Genomic DNA, 19781 nt, shown 5'->3' with positions numbered 1-19781 from the left:
CCATGTGTCCGCCACGTGGAGAGTTTGCTGTGTTTGTTTAAGACTCAAAGAGAAATATTTCGGTGGTTCTTTGGGGACAACATCAACGTCACATAGATCAAAAGTCTTTGTGACAGTGTTTGAGAAATGTCAGACGCTATAAGGCTGCGGAGACGTCTGTGTCTGTGTCGGATCCATTTAAAGTAGGGACTGTTTATTTAACATTAGTCACACATTGAGTACTTTTATCCTAGTATATATTTTTCATATGTTTATTGTTTGACATTTTGGTAAAAAAGAAAATGTGCATTTTTATTGCAAATCTGCAGGGGCACGTAGGACATTCTTCTTCATCCAAACACAGCTTCCAAACCAAGGTAGTAGAAGCAAAAGGATCACACTTGAGAACCACAAAATCAAGATTTATTTGTGTCTTTCCATATCACATGATTAGAACCATGTGTTCACCACGTGGAGAGTGCGCTGTGTCTGTTTAAGGCTCCAAGAGAAACATGTCAGTGGCTCTTTGAGGGGAAAAATCCACCTCGTACAGAGCAACTCTCAGTATGTAAGAGTTTGAAAAACAACCAACGTGTGATGCTTGCAGATGCGAATCTCAGACAGTTACAATAAGATACAGATAAATAACAACAACCGTTTTATTCATGCGCACATGACATCCCATACATACAATGTACATAAAAAACAAAACCCACAAAAAGGTTGTTTTTCAATTCATAAAGGCTCAATGCTGAGAATTTGTCTCAATTACTTTACTGAAAATGTATGAAAACCATTTAAAAAGGAATTCAAATGAATTTGCAGAAAAGGTTGTTGTTGCATTAAGAGGCACAAGAGATTAAGATAACCCAGAAAAACTCAGAACATTTCCTGTATCGCGTATTAGAGAAATAATAAGATTGTAAACAGAAAAAGCGAAAACATTTTAGGACAAATTTTTCAGAATACTTTGTGGCTAAAGTCAAATTCTGTTGTTGTCTTTTGTTTCCAGGAGTGTAAAAGTAAATGAGGAGTCAATGAAAGCTCTATATCACCACAAAAGATTAGGGCAGAGCTCCTCATTGGTGTCGGGTAAGGGTGTGGTGTTACACTGGGAAGCAGAGGTGAGCTGTTTTGATTCCAATTGGCTCCCACTCTCCTGCAGATGGGAGGAGGCAGCGCACCGACCCCTGGCAGCGTCTCTGTGGGTGGGTTCAAAATCACTACCCTCCACCTCTTGGCCCTAGCACGTCGCTCGGGATATTTTTGAGACTTCTGCCTGGGATCTACGATCTGCATCTGCCACAGTGAGAGAGACTTTGGAAATACTCCTCTCGAAGGAAAAGGAAACGTGCAAAGCTTGTAATTCCGCAATGACATGTCAAGTGAGGGCTGACTGCTGGTCCTGTTTCTGAACAGAAAATTATAGAACATGTGTGAATGTTGGACTCTGAGAAAAGGCCTTGGAGCTAGAGGAAGTCTTGTTTCATCCTTTCATCTTAAAAGCAGATGCAGAGAGAAATGCACAGCTGCTTCAACTGGGACATTGTATATTCTTATATGCGTGTTCAAGCTTTACAACTGCCTGTCGAAGCTAATTAGTCTAAGAGAAGTATTTTCTCTGAGGCTAATCATATCTGATGATAGTCTACTTTGCTTTACATCACATGGACTCTGGACAGAGTTTATTCACATGGCAAACCTGCATGACATAAACATGTGTCTCTCCTCCTCGCTGTGGTTCACAGGGGATGGAAACATTGAAGGTAGTGCTGGTGTTTACTCCTGGCAAATACAGAGGTATATAGACTCTGGTTTCCATGGAGACACCAATCGGTGTCTGCACAGAGAGCAATCCAGGTGTTGAATGAGGTCAGCCGAGTCTGAGTAAGTGCTCATGAACCATGAGGTGCATCGCTATGAGAGCTGATTAAGTCAATATGACACACAAACAAACACACACACACATACACACATACATATGAAATATTTATACTTCTTGGCAAGCTGGATGAAAAATCTAAATGTCTCACTGAGTTTGAACGATGATCTGACCTGAACGTGTGTGTGTTTCTGTTTGCATGTGTTTACTACTGCGTCTGTGTATCCAGCCGTGGGACCCGGGGGGGTGAACTCCCCTGGATTACATCGGAAAGACAAAAGCTAAAAAGTATCATCATCATGGCAGAGATAAGCCCAAGGTTCCAAAGCACTGCATGGGCAAAGCAGCTAAAACTAATATCACAAACACATAATGGTGGTCAGTGTTATTAACTGTATTTTTACATTATATCAGATGAAAACATTTGAAACTTAACATTACATTTGTAAAAATCAAAACAAGATACATTGATCCCAGCCTATCACCTGGAGGCGATTGGTCCCAAGCAGTCAACAGGGACTGGTGACCTCTGGTGGCCATAGCAACTATGACGGAAGTAAAGGAGGAAATCATGTGACGTAGTTTAAAAAGTTAGCAGGAGGTTGAGGTGGATCATGTGGTGGATGATTGGTCATTACAATTTATATTTTTTAACTATTATGATCATGATTATTAGCCTAATATATATGTAATCGTGATGACCTGGATCTATGCAACAGTGTATTAGTGTTGGAGGGGACTTTTTAACATGGCTTCTTTACAAGATTTTTTAAAAACATATTCTATGAAAATAAAATACTCTAGATCTTGCTTTTAAAGTAAAACAAACTGAGCGAAATAGCAGTTGTATTTCTCCAGGGAGCAGCTACAGCTAGAGCCTAGAATTGGTTGTGTGGGTTTATTTTGGGTGAAACTGAAGCCGAGGGCAAAGGTTTGCTGGTGATGGAGGGGTGGGTGAGGTGGGGAGTGGCAGACAGAGATTGGAGAAAACAAACAAACAAACAAGAGAAATAAAGGTCACAAACGTGTTGTGCTCTTCTTGCTCAAAAAAATCTCATAAAAGTCTGATTGGAATCTCAGTTAATATTCAAAATTATGTAGAATCTATGTAGATTTCTTTATTCTCTTTATAGATTATTCTCTTTAAAAGCCGATAACTCAGTCGTAGCTTTGAAGCGATCTTAAAAGCTTGTCAGAGCAACTGAGTGCGAGGATGAGGAGGAGGAAGAGGAGGAGGAGGAGGACCATAACTTTAGTGCAATGTCTGAAGCAATCTTCTCACAGGTGTCCGGAGCAGATGTGGGGGAATCGTGTATCAGATTAATGTCTCATTTCTTCTTGTTGAGCTGCGCCAGTGAGGAGTCGTAAAGCAGAGGAACATGAGCTACACAGAGATTCTAGAACAAAAAAACAGGATTCTTCATACAAAGATGCTCTACCACTCGTTTAAAATATCCATAGAAGTTAATCTTTAATAAATGTAAAACCCTAATTTCTCCTTTATTAAAAAGTTGGGCCTTTTAAGACTAATCCCCCATTTTCCTAACGTAATAATTAATTGAGCCTAATGTGAGGAGCTTTGTGAGAAGAACCTTTATCTTTATCAACATTAAGTTTTACCGGTGAGGCCACATGTTTACAGAAAGCATGATCTAAAGAGTTTTCTCATTATTTCGTCAATAGGTGCGGCTGAATGTGGCCCCAGGTTGTTTTGATTTGGGAGTGTTCGGCTTCCAGGGGAGGATCTCTGCTCAGGATGCTTGTAGCATTACGCTCATAGAGGCCTGTGACTCTAAAACCAGGTGAGAGGGTACCTCTGCTTTCAGGCAACAACAAACCGTGGCAGAAGATTACATATCTTTACAGCTACTCACTCACCTGGATTTTAGGAGTTGAAAAAAATACTCCTACCAAGTCCTGAATTCTAAAAACCCAGATGTAAAAAACACAAACGTTTTCATTTAAATTTGTTTTAATTTAAATACATTACAGTAATATGTTGTCGGTAATGATTTTTCTGTGCCGGGTGGCAGCTGCTGCACTTTGCTGATCACAGCGTCTGGATCCTCTCCAGCTCCGGTACTGGACTGACAAGTGGAGAAGCCCTCAAGTTAAGTGCTGCTCTGTCAACGCACTTCATCCGTCTAAACATCCAGACGTTTTACAAACTTCATAAACGTGTCCTCCTGAATTGAATTTACTGCTGCATATATCCCCATATTTTATATTGAATGTGTTATTTGACAGCATTTTGTATAATACAGAAAAGTATTGGTGCATAGGCTTTGCATGGAGCAGTTGTGCGCATGTGGCACCAGAACCTTTGGCAAAATAGGATTATCTTATATTCATGTAAGACTCTTCTTAGGGTTGTGCGACGATAAGCAGGGCCGGAGGTCAAAGGTTAAATCTGCCTATATGTCGCAGGTCACTGGTATTTAAAGTTTGCACACTTTGACCCATTTGTCTATCCTTCAAGAATCCTAAACATTTACACTTAAGATGCTGGGACTCTGCTCTCAGCGCTGATGAGAGTCATGAGCTACCGTCCAGTGTGGGTGGAAAGAATGCAAAATAATCTACTTGTTTCTTTTGGTCTGTTTTAGTGTGGTTTCAGTGGCTCTTTCTTTAATCCAAGTTCAAGTTTCACATTAAATATACTTTCCTTTAAGTAATAACACTCCCTATTATTAGTTTTGAATATAGTATTATTGTAATCTAATGATGGTAAGGCTTATTTATGCCTTCTTGTTGGTACTGGCAACAAATCACAGTAAAGCGTGAAACCATCAAGTATCGTCTCTTGTAACTTCTCTATGAAACTCTCAGCCCCAACTCCACTGTTTCCTGCTGAAGACGTACGTATTCAAACATATGTCAAAAAGTGTTTTCCTCAAACTGCTGGGCTCTGCAATATCTGGTAAATGAAACTCAAACTAGTCACTATTTTCAGTGGCAAATAAAAACACATGTGTATTGGGTCACTCCAGCGATTGAGTAAACACTTTCATGAAGTCAGAGAACTTACAGGGGAGAAAAGAAATAGAAAACAGGTCAGTGTTTTGCAGAGTAAGAGACCAAGATGCTCTGACTTTTAGTCGAGCTCTAAAAATACAAGACCCTGCAATGCGATGAGAGATGACATCATCGGGGTTTATATTTCCATACTGGACAAAACTCTAAGATCTTAGAATCAGCGTGGTGTCTCTTTAACAGCAACACAAAACTAACTTAAAATCTAGGTAAACACTACATGTCACCTCCTGTGATTAGATTTTAACAGCTGTAAATTATGGTTATAAGAATAATTCTGATTAAGTTTTTAAAAGTTGTGCCACTCTGTGAAGAGTGATTAAAAACAAGGCCTATGATGCCCCCTAGTGGCAAATGTGACTTTTGACAACCTGCTTGCAGAATAGAATATTCTCCCCATGTGCTTATTGAGGACCTATTTATACAGGATATTTTATTCTCTCATCTTATATATTATATAAATATATGTTGTAAAAAACTGAATGAAAAAATTAAAGTTTTTAAAGTTTATGAAAGAGCAAGTCACCTTCCTCAATTTCCGTCACCTATAAACATTGTTTGAAACTCACAACTCACATTTCTTGCAATTTGTAATCTGCGACTTATTCCAATATCTGTTTCACACATTCAGTCCACATAATATACATGGCTGTAATTCTCAAGATGTTTTTTAACCAAATCAGAAGAAGAAATGGAGATGTCATACTCAAGAGGAGACATGGCTCTGCTTCTAGTGTCCTTTAACATATCATTCTCAAAATGTCATATTTGGAGAGAAGGATGAAAGAGCAGCGAGTTTACTCACCATCAAACGAAGAAACAGTATATGAAACCAGGACATTATCACTGAAGACAATTATTGAAAATTGTAATGATTTATTCTTGCAATATTGTGACAAAATTGCACCTTGAGCTTCCCTTTCCTTAACATTAAATAACAACAAAAACCCAGTTTCAATGGTCACAAAGCGACAACAGTATTCACCATGGTGGTGGTTCACATGTTTAAATAAGGTATTGTGACTTGAGTCTTCCGCTTACGGCCATACCACCCTGAACACGCCCGATCTCGTCCGATCTCGGAAGCTAAGCAGGGTCGGGCCTGGTTAGTACTTGGATGGGAGACCGCCTGGGAATACCAGGTGCTGTAAGCTTTTTCCAATTTTCTTTGCAACCAGCAGAGGGTGCTGTTGCTGCTGCTTCACAGGAGAAACGTCTTGGAAAGAGCAGGAAAGACCACAAAAGAAACAAAGGATATGGAACACACACACATCATCGCTGAAGGAACAGAATGAACATTCAAGTGACTTTTGATATTCAAACCACTACTTTATTCATGTAGTAGTAACATATCATTCACAAAATGTCATATTTGGAGAGAAGGATGAAAGAGCAGCGAGTTTACTCACCATCAAACGAAGAAACAGTATATGAAACCAGGACATTATCACTGAAGACAATTATTGAAAATTGTAATGATTTATTCTTGCAATATTGTGACAAAATTGCACCTTGAGCTTCTCTTTCCTTAACATTAAATAACAACAAAAACCCAGTTTCAATGGTCACAAAGCGACAACATTATTCACCATGGTGGTGGTTCACATGTTTAAATAAGGTATTGTGACTTGAGTCTTTCGCTTACGGCCATACCACCCTGAACACGCCCGATCTCGTCCGATCTCGGAAGCTAAGCAGGGTCGGGCCTGGTTAGTACTTGGATGGGAGACCGCCTGGGAATACCAGGTGCTGTAAGCTTTTTCCAATTTTCTTTGCAACCAGCAGAGGGTGCTGTTGCTGCTGCTTCACAGGAGAAACGTCTTGGAAAGAGCAGGAAAGACCACAAAAGAAACAAAGGATATGGAACACACACACATCATCGCTGAAGGAACAGAATGAACATTCAAGTGACTTTTGATATTCAAACCACTACTTTATTCATGTAGTAGTAACATATCATTCTTAAAATGTCATATTTGGAGAGAAGGATGAAAGAGCAGCGAGTTTACTCACCATCAAACGAAGAAACAGTATATGAAACCAGGACATTATCACTGAAGACAATTATTGAAAATTGTAATGATTTATTCTTGCAATATTGTGACAAAATTGCACCTTGAGCTTCTCTTTCCTTAACATTAAATAACAACAAAAACCCAGTTTCAATGGTCACAAAGCGACAACATTATTCACCATGGTGGTGGTTCACATGTTTAAATAAGGTATTGTGACTTGAGTCTTTCGCTTACGGCCATACCACCCTGAACACGTCCGATCTCGGAAGCTAAGCAGGGTCGGGCCTGGTTAGTACTTGGATGGGAGACCGCCTGGGAATACCAGGTGCTGTAAGCTTTTTCCAATTTTCTTTGCAACCAGCAGAGGGTGCTGTTGCTGCTGCTTCACAGGAGAAACGTCTTGGAAAGAGCAGGAAAGACCACAAAAGAAACAAAGGATATGGAACACACACACATCATCGCTGAAGGAACAGAATGAACATTCAAGTGACTTTTGATATTCAAACCACTACTTTATTCATGTAGTAGTAACATATCATTCTCAAAATGTCATATTTGGAGAGAAGGATGAAAGAGCAGCGAGTTTACTCACCATCAAACGAAGAAACAGTATATGAAACCAGGACATTATCACTGAAGACAATTATTGAAAATTGTAATGATTTATTCTTGCAATATTGTGACAAAATTGCACCTTGAGCTTCCCTTTCCTTAACATTAAATAACAACAAAAACCCAGTTTCAATGGTCACAAAGCGACAACAGTATTCACCATGGTGGTGGTTCACATGTTTAAATAAGGTATTGTGACTTGAGTCTTTCGCTTACGGCCATACCACCCTGAACACGCCCGATCTCGTCCGATCTCGGAAGCTAAGCAGGGTCGGGCCTGGTTAGTACTTGGATGGGAGACCGCCTGGGAATACCAGGTGCTGTAAGCTTTTTCCAATTTTCTTTGCAACCAGCAGAGGGTGCTGTTGCTGCTGCTTCACAGGAGAAACGTCTTGGAAAGAGCAGGAAAGACCACAAAAGAAACAAAGGATATGGAACACACACACATCATCGCTGAAGGAACAGAATGAACATTCAAGTGACTTTTGATATTCAAACCACTACTTTATTCATGTAGTAGTAACATATCATTCTCAAAATGTCATATTTGGAGAGAAGGATGAAAGAGCAGCGAGTTTACTCACCATCAAACGAAGAAACAGTATATGAAACCAGGACATTATCACTGAAGACAATTATTGAAAATTGTAATGATTTATTCTTGCAATATTGTGACAAAATTGCACCTTGAGCTTCCCTTTCCTTAACATTAAATAACAACAAAAACCCAGTTTCAATGGTCACAAAGCGACAACAGTATTCACCATGGTGGTGGTTCACATGTTTAAATAAGGTATTGTGACTTGAGTCTTTCGCTTACGGCCATACCACCCTGAACACGCCCGATCTCGTCCGATCTCGGAAGCTAAGCAGGGTCGGGCCTGGTTAGTACTTGGATGGGAGACCGCCTGGGAATACCAGGTGCTGTAAGCTTTTTCCAATTTTCTTTGCAACCAGCAGAGGGTGCTGTTGCTGCTGCTTCACAGGAGAAACGTCTTGGAAAGAGCAGGAAAGACCATAAAAGAAACAAAGGATATGGAACACACACACATCATCGCTGAAGGAACAGAATGAACATTCAAGTGACTTTTGATATTCAAACCACTACTTTATTCATGTAGTAGTAACATATCATTCTCAAAATGTCATATTTGGAGAGAAGGATGAAAGAGCAGCGAGTTTACTCACCATCAAACGAAGAAACAGTATATGAAACCAGGACATTATCACTGAAGACAATTATTGAAAATTGTAATGATTTATTCTTGCAATATTGTGACAAAATTGCACCTTGAGCTTCTCTTTCCTTAACATTAAATAACAACAAAAACCCAGTTTCAATGGTCACAAAGCGACAACAGTATTCACCATGGTGGTGGTTCACATGTTTAAATAAGGTATTGTGACTTGAGTCTTTCGCTTACGGCCATACCACCCTGAACACGCCCGATCTCGTCCGATCTCGGAAGCTAAGCAGGGTCGGGCCTGGTTAGTACTTGGATGGGAGACCGCCTGGGAATACCAGGTGCTGTAAGCTTTTTCCAATTTTCTTTGCAACCAGCAGAGGGTGCTGTTGCTGCTGCTTCACAGGAGAAACGTCTTGGAAAGAGCAGGAAAGACCACAAAAGAAACAAAGGATATGGAACACACACACATCATCGCTGAAGGAACAGAATGAACATTCAAGTGACTTTTGATATTCAAACCACTACTTTATTCATGTAGTAGTAACATATCATTCTCAAAATGTCATATTTGGAGAGAAGGATGAAAGAGCAGCGAGTTTACTCACCATCAAACGAAGAAACAGTATATGAAACCAGGACATTATCACTGAAGACAATTATTGAAAATTGTAATGATTTATTCTTGCAATATTGTGACAAAATTGCACCTTGAGCTTCCCTTTCCTTAACATTAAATAACAACAAAAACCCAGTTTCAATGGTCACAAAGCGACAACAGTATTCACCATGGTGGTGGTTCACATGTTTAAATAAGGTATTGTGACTTGAGTCTTTCGCTTACGGCCATACCACCCTGAACACGCCCGATCTCGTCCGATCTCGGAAGCTAAGCAGGGTCGGGCCTGGTTAGTACTTGGATGGGAGACCGCCTGGGAATACCAGGTGCTGTAAGCTTTTTCCAATTTTCTTTGCAACCAGCAGAGGGTGCTGTTGCTGCTGCTTCACAGGAGAAACGTCTTGGAAAGAGCAGGAAAGACCACAAAAGAAACAAAGGATATGGAACACACACACATCATCGCTGAAGGAACAGAATGAACATTCAAGTGACTTTTGATATTCAAACCACTACTTTATTCATGTAGTAGTAACATATCATTCTCAAAATGTCATATTTGGAGAGAAGGATGAAAGAGCAGCGAGTTTACTCACCATCAAACGAAGAAACAGTATATGAAACCAGGACATTATCACTGAAGACAATTATTGAAAATTGTAATGATTTATTCTTGCAATATTGTGACAAAATTGCACCTTGAGCTTCCCTTTCCTTAACATTAAATAACAACAAAAACCCAGTTTCAATGGTCACAAAGCGACAACAGTATTCACCATGGTGGTGGTTCACATGTTTAAATAAGGTATTGTGACTTGAGTCTTTCGCTTACGGCCATACCACCCTGAACACGCCCGATCTCGTCCGATCTCGGAAGCTAAGCAGAGTCGGGCCTGGTTAGTACTTGGATGGGAGACCGCCTGGGAATACCAGGTGCTGTAAGCTTTTTCCAATTTTCTTTGCAACCAGCAGAGGGTGCTGTTGCTGCTGCTTCACAGGAGAAACGTCTTGGAAAGAGCAGGAAAGACCACAAAAGAAACAAAGGATATGGAACACACACACATCATCGCTGAAGGAACAGAATGAACATTCAAGTGACTTTTGATATTCAAACCACTACTTTATTCATGTAGTAGTAACATATCATTCTCAAAATGTCATATTTGGAGAGAAGGATGAAAGAGCAGCGAGTTTACTCACCATCAAACGAAGAAACAGTATATGAAACCAGGACATTATCACTGAAGACAATTATTGAAAATTGTAATGATTTATTCTTGCAATATTGTGACAAAATTGCACCTTGAGCTTCCCTTTCCTTAACATTAAATAACAACAAAAACCCAGTTTCAATGGTCACAAAGCGACAACAGTATTCACCATGGTGGTGGTTCACATGTTTAAATAAGGTATTGTGACTTGAGTCTTTCGCTTACGGCCATACCACCCTGAACACGCCCGATCTCGTCCGATCTCGGAAGCTAAGCAGGGTCGGGCCTGGTTAGTACTTGGATGGGAGACCGCCTGGGAATACCAGGTGCTGTAAGCTTTTTCCAATTTTCTTTGCAACCAGCAGAGGGTGCTGTTGCTGCTGCTTCACAGGAGAAACGTCTTGGAAAGAGCAGGAAAGACCACAAAAGAAACAAAGGATATGGAACACACACACATCATCGCTGAAGGAACAGAATGAACATTCAAGTGACTTTTGATATTCAAACCACTACTTTATTCATGTAGTAGTAACATATCATTCTCAAAATGTCATATTTGGAGAGAAGGATGAAAGAGCAGCGAGTTTACTCACCATCAAACGAAGAAACAGTATATGAAACCAGGACATTATCACTGAAGACAATTATTGAAAATTGTAATGATTTATTCTTGCAATATTGTGACAAAATTGCACCTTGAGCTTCCCTTTCCTTAACATTAAATAACAACAAAAACCCAGTTTCAATGGTCACAAAGCGACAACAGTATTCACCATGGTGGTGGTTCACATGTTTAAATAAGGTATTGTGACTTGAGTCTTTCGCTTACGGCCATACCACCCTGAACACGCCCGATCTCGTCCGATCTCGGAAGCTAAGCAGGGTCGGGCCTGGTTAGTACTTGGATGGGAGACCGCCTGGGAATACCAGGTGCTGTAAGCTTTTTCCAATTTTCTTTGCAACCAGCAGAGGGTGCTGTTGCTGCTGCTTCACAGGAGAAACGTCTTGGAAAGAGCAGGAAAGACCACAAAAGAAACAAAGGATATGGAACACACACACATCATCGCTGAAGGAACAGAATGAACATTCAAGTGACTTTTGATATTCAAACCACTACTTTATTCATGTAGTAGTAACATATCATTCTCAAAATGTCATATTTGGAGAGAAGGATGAAAGAGCAGCGAGTTTACTCACCATCAAACGAAGAAACAGTATATGAAACCAGGACATTATCACTGAAGACAATTATTGAAAATTGTAATGATTTATTCTTGCAATATTGTGACAAAATTGCACCTTGAGCTTCCCTTTCCTTAACATTAAATAACAACAAAAACCCAGTTTCAATGGTCACAAAGCGACAACAGTATTCACCATGGTGGTGGTTCACATGTTTAAATAAGGTATTGTGACTTGAGTCTTTCGCTTACGGCCATACCACCCTGAACACGCCCGATCTCGTCCGATCTCGGAAGCTAAGCAGGGTCGGGCCTGGTTAGTACTTGGATGGGAGACCGCCTGGGAATACCAGGTGCTGTAAGCTTTTTCCAATTTTCTTTGCAACCAGCAGAGGGTGCTGTTGCTGCTGCTTCACAGGAGAAACGTCTTGGAAAGAGCAGGAAAGACCATAAAAGAAACAAAGGATATGGAACACACACACATCATCGCTGAAGGAACAGAATGAACATTCAAGTGACTTTTGATATTCAAACCACTACTTTATTCATGTAGTAGTAACATATCATTCTCAAAATGTCATATTTGGAGAGAAGGATGAAAGAGCAGCGAGTTTACTCACCATCAAACGAAGAAACAGTATATGAAACCAGGACATTATCACTGAAGACAATTATTGAAAATTGTAATGATTTATTCTTGCAATATTGTGACAAAATTGCACCTTGAGCTTCTCTTTCCTTAACATTAAATAACAACAAAAACCCAGTTTCAATGGTCACAAAGCGACAACAGTATTCACCATGGTGGTGGTTCACATGTTTAAATAAGGTATTGTGACTTGAGTCTTTCGCTTACGGCCATACCACCCTGAACACGCCCGATCTCGTCCGATCTCGGAAGCTAAGCAGGGTCGGGCCTGGTTAGTACTTGGATGGGAGACCGCCTGGGAATACCAGGTGCTGTAAGCTTTTTCCAATTTTCTTTGCAACCAGCAGAGGGTGCTGTTGCTGCTGCTTCACAGGAGAAACGTCTTGGAAAGAGCAGGAAAGACCACAAAAGAAACAAAGGATATGGAACACACACACATCATCGCTGAAGGAACAGAATGAACATTCAAGTGACTTTTGATATTCAAACCACTACTTTATTCATGTAGTAGTAACATATCATTCTCAAAATGTCATATTTGGAGAGAAGGATGAAAGAGCAGCGAGTTTACTCACCATCAAACGAAGAAACAGTATATGAAACCAGGACATTATCACTGAAGACAATTATTGAAAATTGTAATGATTTATTCTTGCAATATTGTGACAAAATTGCACCTTGAGCTTCCCTTTCCTTAACATTAAATAACAACAAAAACCCAGTTTCAATGGTCACAAAGCGACAACAGTATTCACCATGGTGGTGGTTCACATGTTTAAATAAGGTATTGTGACTTGAGTCTTTCGCTTACGGCCATACCACCCTGAACACGCCCGATCTCGTCCGATCTCGGAAGCTAAGCAGGGTCGGGCCTGGTTAGTACTTGGATGGGAGACCGCCTGGGAATACCAGGTGCTGTAAGCTTTTTCCAATTTTCTTTGCAACCAGCAGAGGGTGCTGTTGCTGCTGCTTCACAGGAGAAACGTCTTGGAAAGAGCAGGAAAGACCACAAAAGAAACAAAGGATATGGAACACACACACATCATCGCTGAAGGAACAGAATGAACATTCAAGTGACTTTTGATATTCAAACCACTACTTTATTCATGTAGTAGTAACATATCATTCTCAAAATGTCATATTTGGAGAGAAGGATGAAAGAGCAGCGAGTTTACTCACCATCAAACGAAGAAACAGTATATGAAACCAGGACATTATCACTGAAGACAATTATTGAAAATTGTAATGATTTATTCTTGCAATATTGTGACAAAATTGCACCTTGAGCTTCCCTTTCCTTAACATTAAATAACAACAAAAACCCAGTTTCAATGGTCACAAAGCGACAACAGTATTCACCATGGTGGTGGTTCACATGTTTAAATAAGGTATTGTGACTTGAGTCTTTCGCTTACGGCCATACCACCCTGAACACGCCCGATCTCGTCCGATCTCGGAAGCTAAGCAGAGTCGGGCCTGGTTAGTACTTGGATGGGAGACCGCCTGGGAATACCAGGTGCTGTAAGCTTTTTCCAATTTTCTTTGCAACCAGCAGAGGGTGCTGTTGCTGCTGCTTCACAGGAGAAACGTCTTGGAAAGAGCAGGAAAGACCACAAAAGAAACAAAGGATATGGAACACACACACATCATCGCTGAAGGAACAGAATGAACATTCAAGTGACTTTTGATATTCAAACCACTACTTTATTCATGTAGTAGTAACATATCATTCTCAAAATGTCATATTTGGAGAGAAGGATGAAAGAGCAGCGAGTTTACTCACCATCAAACGAAGAAACAGTATATGAAACCAGGACATTATCACTGAAGACAATTATTGAAAATTGTAATGATTTATTCTTGCAATATTGTGACAAAATTGCACCTTGAGCTTCCCTTTCCTTAACATTAAATAACAACAAAAACCCAGTTTCAATGGTCACAAAGCGACAACAGTATTCACCATGGTGGTGGTTCACATGTTTAAATAAGGTATTGTGACTTGAGTCTTTCGCTTACGGCCATACCACCCTGAACACGCCCGATCTCGTCCGATCTCGGAAGCTAAGCAGGGTCGGGCCTGGTTAGTACTTGGATGGGAGACCGCCTGGGAATACCAGGTGCTGTAAGCTTTTTCCAATTTTCTTTGCAACCAGCAGAGGGTGCTGTTGCTGCTGCTTCACAGGAGAAACGTCTTGGAAAGAGCAGGAAAGACCACAAAAGAAACAAAGGATATGGAACACACACACATCATCGCTGAAGGAACAGAATGAACATTCAAGTGACTTTTGATATTCAAACCACTACTTTATTCATGTAGTAGTAACATATCATTCTCAAAATGTCATATTTGGAGAGAAGGATGAAAGAGCAGCGAGTTTACTCACCATCAAACGAAGAAACAGTATATGAAACCAGGACATTATCACTGAAGACAATTATTGAAAATTGTAATGATTTATTCTTGCAATATTGTGACAAAATTGCACCTTGAGCTTCCCTTTCCTTAACATTAAATAACAACAAAAACCCAGTTTCAATGGTCACAAAGCGACAACAGTATTCACCATGGTGGTGGTTCACATGTTTAAATAAGGTATTGTGACTTGAGTCTTTCGCTTACGGCCATACCACCCTGAACACGCCCGATCTCGTCCGATCTCGGAAGCTAAGCAGGGTCGGGCCTGGTTAGTACTTGGATGGGAGACCGCCTGGGAATACCAGGTGCTGTAAGCTTTTTCCAATTTTCTTTGCAACCAGCAGAGGGTGCTGTTGCTGCTGCTTCACAGGAGAAACGTCTTGGAAAGAGCAGGAAAGACCACAAAAGAAACAAAGGATATGGAACACACACACATCATCGCTGAAGGAACAGAATGAACATTCAAGTGACTTTTGATATTCAAACCACTACTTTATTCATGTAGTAGTAACATATCATTCTCAAAATGTCATATTTGGAGAGAAGGATGAAAGAGCAGCGAGTTTACTCACCATCAAACGAAGAAACAGTATATGAAACCAGGACATTATCACTGAAGACAATTATTGAAAATTGTAATGATTTATTCTTGCAATATTGTGACAAAATTGCACCTTGAGCTTCCCTTTCCTTAACATTAAATAACAACAAAAACCCAGTTTCAATGGTCACAAAGCGACAACAGTATTCACCATGGTGGTGGTTCACATGTTTAAATAAGGTATTGTGACTTGAGTCTTTCGCTTACGGCCATACCACCCTGAACACGCCCGATCTCGTCCGATCTCGGAAGCTAAGCAGGGTCGGGCCTGGTTAGTACTTGGATGGGAGACCGCCTGGGAATACCAGGTGCTGTAAGCTTTTTCCAATTTTCTTTGCAACCAGCAGAGGGTGCTGTTGCTGCTGCTTCACAGGAGAAACGTCTTGGAAAGAGCAGGAAAGACCATAAAAGAAACAAAGGATATGGAACACACACACATCATCGCTGAAGGAACAGAATGAACATTCAAGTGACTTTTGATATTCAAACCACTACTTTATTCATGTAGTAGTAACATATCATTCTCAAAATGTCATATTTGGAGAGAAGGATGAAAGAGCAGCGAGTTTACTCACCATCAAACGAAGAAACAGTATATGAAACCAGGACATTATCACTGAAGACAATTATTGAAAATTGTAATGATTTATTCTTGCAATATTGTGACAAAATTGCACCTTGAGCTTCTCTTTCCTTAACATTAAATAACAACAAAAACCCAGTTTCAATGGTCACAAAGCGACAACAGTATTCACCATGGTGGTGGTTCACATGTTTAAATAAGGTATTGTGACTTGAGTCTTTCGCTTACGGCCATACCACCCTGAACACGCCCGATCTCGTCCGATCTCGGAAGCTAAGCAGGGTCGGGCCTGGTTAGTACTTGGATGGGAGACCGCCTGGGAATACCAGGTGCTGTAAGCTTTTTCCAATTTTCTTTGCAACCAGCAGAGGGTGCTGTTGCTGCTGCTTCACAGGAGAAACGTCTTGGAAAGAGCAGGAAAGACCACAAAAGAAACAAAGGATATGGAACACACACACATCATCGCTGAAGGAACAGAATGAACATTCAAGTGACTTTTGATATTCAAACCACTACTTTATTCATGTAGTAGTAACATATCATTCTCAAAATGTCATATTTGGAGAGAAGGATGAAAGAGCAGCGAGTTTACTCACCATCAAACGAAGAAACAGTATATGAAACCAGGACATTATCACTGAAGACAATTATTGAAAATTGTAATGATTTATTCTTGCAATATTGTGACAAAATTGCACCTTGAGCTTCCCTTTCCTTAACATTAAATAACAACAAAAACCCAGTTTCAATGGTCACAAAGCGACAACAGTATTCACCATGGTGGTGGTTCACATGTTTAAATAAGGTATTGTGACTTGAGTCTTTCGCTTACGGCCATACCACCCTGAACACGTCCGATCTCGGAAGCTAAGCAGGGTCGGGCCTGGTTAGTACTTGGATGGGAGACCGCCTGGGAATACCAGGTGCTGTAAGCTTTTTCCAATTTTCTTTGCAACCAGCAGAGGGTGCTGTTGCTGCTGCTTCACAGAAGAAACGTCTTGGAAAGAGCAGGAAAGACCATAAAAGACTGGCCATCAAAGAAACAAAGGATATGGAACACACACACATCATCGCTGAAGGAACAGAATGAACATTCAAGTGACTTTTGATATTCAAACCACTACTTTATTCATGTAGTAGTAACATATAGGGTTGCAAAATTCCGGGAATATTCAAAGTTGGAAACTTTCCATGGGAATTAACGGGAATATACGGGAATATACGGGAATATACGGGGATATACGGGAATTAACGGGAATAAACGGGAATATACGGGAATTAACGGGAATAAACTGGAAATGTTGTGGGTAATTTATACTAACTGTGTTTACCTTGTCATATACAGACATAAATATAAACATTTTGTTTTGTCATAGGCTGATTTGAACCCTGAGGAAACTTTGGGCACTTGACTATATGCTTCTGCATCGTTGTGTCATTCTAAACATAGGTCTTTGCACAGTATTTGCTAATGTACACAGCCTTTCCGTCTACATTGGATGGGGTGAAATGTCTCCACACATGAGATAGTGCACGTGGCATTGTTCTGTAGAATAAGATGAGAAAAAAGTTTGTAAAAAAACACTAATGCAATGCCAGAGATATAAATAGTTAGCCAAACAATTGGAATCGTCTGTAAAAATATTTTACAATTGATGGATAAATGAATGGAAATAGGCTATAGATGAACAGATGAACAATCCTCAATCAGCATGCTAATATATTTTCCCCAGTAATATCATTGAAACTAACTTGACTAGTCCTGAACACTACAGTCGGCCTCAATAGCCCTGCTGTAGAGTGAAGGATGCTGGGAGTTATCTGTGCATGTGATGGAAGAATGCACAGTGGAGGGTTGAAACTCAACCTGCAGTGTGTGCTGCATTCCATACATCTTTAAAATAGAGTTTTGAATGATGTTTTTATTGCTCAGCGTTTAATTTGCATAGTTTATTTTTTTCAAAATTCCCAAAATTCCCGAGCTAAACTTCCCATGGAAAGTTTCCGGAAAGTTTCTGGAAATTTACCGGAAACTTTTCGCCCCTTTGCAACCCTATTTGTACCAAAACAATATTTTAACTGGGACAGGTCACTTTGTAATCTGGGACACTTGTATTAGGCTAAAGCCTAAATCACTTTGCTTCATGCATGTCGAGCTCAGTATGACCAATTTTTAAGCCTTGTGTAAAATAAAGAAGAAAATGTATATTATTCATAGAAATATTATGAATTCATATTGACTTCTAAAAGTCCCATTTTTCTCTTAACGAACCATATCTCGTAAAGAACGTTTAAACGTATTAAAGGTGTATCAAATTTTTAAATACAATTAAAATGCAATCAGCAGCAAATAACAATAACAGCTTATATTTTGTTAGAAGAGGAACTAAATAGACTTGATCTTAGGTGTCCCTCATTACCCGAACTCCCCCCCCCCCCCCCCTCCCCCATCTGTATGCCCTAAACATTAGTTTGGGTTTACAGCAAATTGACAAAGTAGCATCATTGGCAGTTGGATATGAAACCAAATTAGTTCCTGAAAGTTCTTGCCCACACCGCATCCACTGAACCTGAACTCTCAGTGCTCTATCTCATTTTGTACTTTTTTCTCAGGTTCAGGATGACGGCCCTGAAGAGGCTTCTGATTCATTCATTCATTCTGAACTTGAGAACTTTTAACTGAAGTCTTTATTCAGGCCCAAAACTTCCAGCAATAAACGTTTTCAAACCTTGAGTTTATAATATATGAATCACATATCATGGTTATTGTAATGGTTAACTTTAGGTAAAGCCTCCGGTTTTGCCTTTGAATCATCAACTTGCTCCCTCAGTTTGCTCACAAGCGTGTTTGCTCTTGTCAGTGGAGTAGGAACCAAACAGTGAAATTATGTATTTTGTCCAATCGAGAGTAGAACGAATGAGAAGTAACTTCAAATTAATTCAGGATAAGTGTACCAATGGAATTGGGTATTTTTGAATAAAATTTACTCGTTGATGCAGTTAACCTGGAAAGGTGGCAGACTATTGGATTCTCTTTTTTATAGTACACAGTTAGGGAATATTATCTTTGTGTGTATTGTGTGTTCCTATGTGTATTTTTCCCCTTTAACGGATTTAAAAGTTTGATTTAATAATCCAACATTATTCTTAATACAGCAGATTGTCTCTTCAGTTAAATCTTCAGTGTTGTTTGTGCAGCACTCTCATGGTTCACCACAGGGTGGAGCTCTCTGCCTGGAAACCACTGTGCATACAGTGTTAGAGGACAGCTGTGTATTAGCAGTGCAGGTGGAACTTTAGATAGAATCATATTATGCGTGTACATGCGCTGGTGGGATGGCAGGTTTTAAATGTTTTGTACATCTTTTGTCTGATGATAACACACAGAGCTGTGTATACATGTTCTGAGGAGTTTTCATGAAGTAGCAGACTTGACTTGTGTGAGCAGACGTGTTGGGACAGGAGCTGGTGGTCTGAGGTATTCCTGTGAGGAGACACTCCCCTGCTTCACATCGCCCTGTTTCTAGTTTCCCTTCCCTGAGGCCACACATTTCTGCAGAAGACGACATGTTGGAAACTAAAAACTAACTTTTTTCAATTGTATTTCAACAGATCAAAATCAGGTATCTCTGAGGATTGTTTTCTCTATGTTTCATGTTCTTACATCATTGGAGCTTTAAACCACATACTATTTATTTAGGTTATGACTTTTCTACAGTTTGTATTAGTTTAATGATTGTCTGTCACATCAGTGCTCATAAAACACTAATTATGTATTTCATTCACAGATCTCCTCCTTCCTCATGATGGTGATTA

The 19781-nt window shown here is 40.0% G+C and overlaps 17 non-coding genes and 2 pseudogenes across 17 annotated transcripts; all 19 read left to right on the top strand.

The window, feature by feature from the left end:
• Nucleotides 1-5929: 5929 nt before the first annotated feature.
• On the top strand, nt 5930-6048 carry LOC133018770 (5S ribosomal RNA). The gene has a single exon (XR_009682833.1). It is a non-coding gene; the product is annotated as a 5S ribosomal RNA (ribosomal RNA).
• Nucleotides 6049-6533: 485 nt separating this feature from the next.
• LOC133018769 (5S ribosomal RNA) lies at nt 6534-6652 on the top strand. Its single transcript, XR_009682832.1, has one exon. It is a non-coding gene; the product is annotated as a 5S ribosomal RNA (ribosomal RNA).
• A 485-nt stretch (nt 6653-7137) lies between these two features.
• Nucleotides 7138-7246, top strand: LOC133018776 (5S ribosomal RNA; annotated as a pseudogene).
• A 485-nt stretch (nt 7247-7731) lies between these two features.
• On the top strand, nt 7732-7850 carry LOC133018768 (5S ribosomal RNA). The gene has a single exon (XR_009682831.1). It is a non-coding gene; the product is annotated as a 5S ribosomal RNA (ribosomal RNA).
• A 485-nt stretch (nt 7851-8335) lies between these two features.
• On the top strand, nt 8336-8454 carry LOC133018767 (5S ribosomal RNA). The gene has a single exon (XR_009682830.1). It is a non-coding gene; the product is annotated as a 5S ribosomal RNA (ribosomal RNA).
• A 485-nt stretch (nt 8455-8939) lies between these two features.
• LOC133018766 (5S ribosomal RNA) lies at nt 8940-9058 on the top strand. The gene has a single exon (XR_009682829.1). It is a non-coding gene; the product is annotated as a 5S ribosomal RNA (ribosomal RNA).
• A 485-nt stretch (nt 9059-9543) lies between these two features.
• On the top strand, nt 9544-9662 carry LOC133018765 (5S ribosomal RNA). Its single transcript, XR_009682828.1, has one exon. It is a non-coding gene; the product is annotated as a 5S ribosomal RNA (ribosomal RNA).
• A 485-nt stretch (nt 9663-10147) lies between these two features.
• Nucleotides 10148-10266, top strand: LOC133018773 (5S ribosomal RNA). Its single transcript, XR_009682836.1, has one exon. It is a non-coding gene; the product is annotated as a 5S ribosomal RNA (ribosomal RNA).
• A 485-nt stretch (nt 10267-10751) lies between these two features.
• On the top strand, nt 10752-10870 carry LOC133018764 (5S ribosomal RNA). The gene has a single exon (XR_009682827.1). It is a non-coding gene; the product is annotated as a 5S ribosomal RNA (ribosomal RNA).
• A 485-nt stretch (nt 10871-11355) lies between these two features.
• On the top strand, nt 11356-11474 carry LOC133018763 (5S ribosomal RNA). Its single transcript, XR_009682826.1, has one exon. It is a non-coding gene; the product is annotated as a 5S ribosomal RNA (ribosomal RNA).
• Nucleotides 11475-11959: 485 nt separating this feature from the next.
• Nucleotides 11960-12078, top strand: LOC133018762 (5S ribosomal RNA). Its single transcript, XR_009682825.1, has one exon. It is a non-coding gene; the product is annotated as a 5S ribosomal RNA (ribosomal RNA).
• Nucleotides 12079-12563: 485 nt separating this feature from the next.
• LOC133018761 (5S ribosomal RNA) lies at nt 12564-12682 on the top strand. Its single transcript, XR_009682824.1, has one exon. It is a non-coding gene; the product is annotated as a 5S ribosomal RNA (ribosomal RNA).
• Nucleotides 12683-13167: 485 nt separating this feature from the next.
• On the top strand, nt 13168-13286 carry LOC133018804 (5S ribosomal RNA). The gene has a single exon (XR_009682860.1). It is a non-coding gene; the product is annotated as a 5S ribosomal RNA (ribosomal RNA).
• A 485-nt stretch (nt 13287-13771) lies between these two features.
• Nucleotides 13772-13890, top strand: LOC133018772 (5S ribosomal RNA). Its single transcript, XR_009682835.1, has one exon. It is a non-coding gene; the product is annotated as a 5S ribosomal RNA (ribosomal RNA).
• Nucleotides 13891-14375: 485 nt separating this feature from the next.
• LOC133018794 (5S ribosomal RNA) lies at nt 14376-14494 on the top strand. The gene has a single exon (XR_009682850.1). It is a non-coding gene; the product is annotated as a 5S ribosomal RNA (ribosomal RNA).
• A 485-nt stretch (nt 14495-14979) lies between these two features.
• Nucleotides 14980-15098, top strand: LOC133018782 (5S ribosomal RNA). Its single transcript, XR_009682840.1, has one exon. It is a non-coding gene; the product is annotated as a 5S ribosomal RNA (ribosomal RNA).
• Nucleotides 15099-15583: 485 nt separating this feature from the next.
• On the top strand, nt 15584-15702 carry LOC133018771 (5S ribosomal RNA). The gene has a single exon (XR_009682834.1). It is a non-coding gene; the product is annotated as a 5S ribosomal RNA (ribosomal RNA).
• Nucleotides 15703-16187: 485 nt separating this feature from the next.
• Nucleotides 16188-16306, top strand: LOC133018760 (5S ribosomal RNA). The gene has a single exon (XR_009682823.1). It is a non-coding gene; the product is annotated as a 5S ribosomal RNA (ribosomal RNA).
• A 485-nt stretch (nt 16307-16791) lies between these two features.
• On the top strand, nt 16792-16900 carry LOC133018774 (5S ribosomal RNA; annotated as a pseudogene).
• Nucleotides 16901-19781: the final 2881 nt, after the last annotated feature.

Source organism: Limanda limanda, chromosome 13 (assembly GCF_963576545.1).
Source record: "Limanda limanda chromosome 13, fLimLim1.1, whole genome shotgun sequence".
Classification (NCBI taxonomy): domain Eukaryota; kingdom Metazoa; phylum Chordata; class Actinopteri; order Pleuronectiformes; family Pleuronectidae; genus Limanda; species Limanda limanda.
This window is presented reverse-complemented; position numbering and strand designations above follow the sequence as displayed.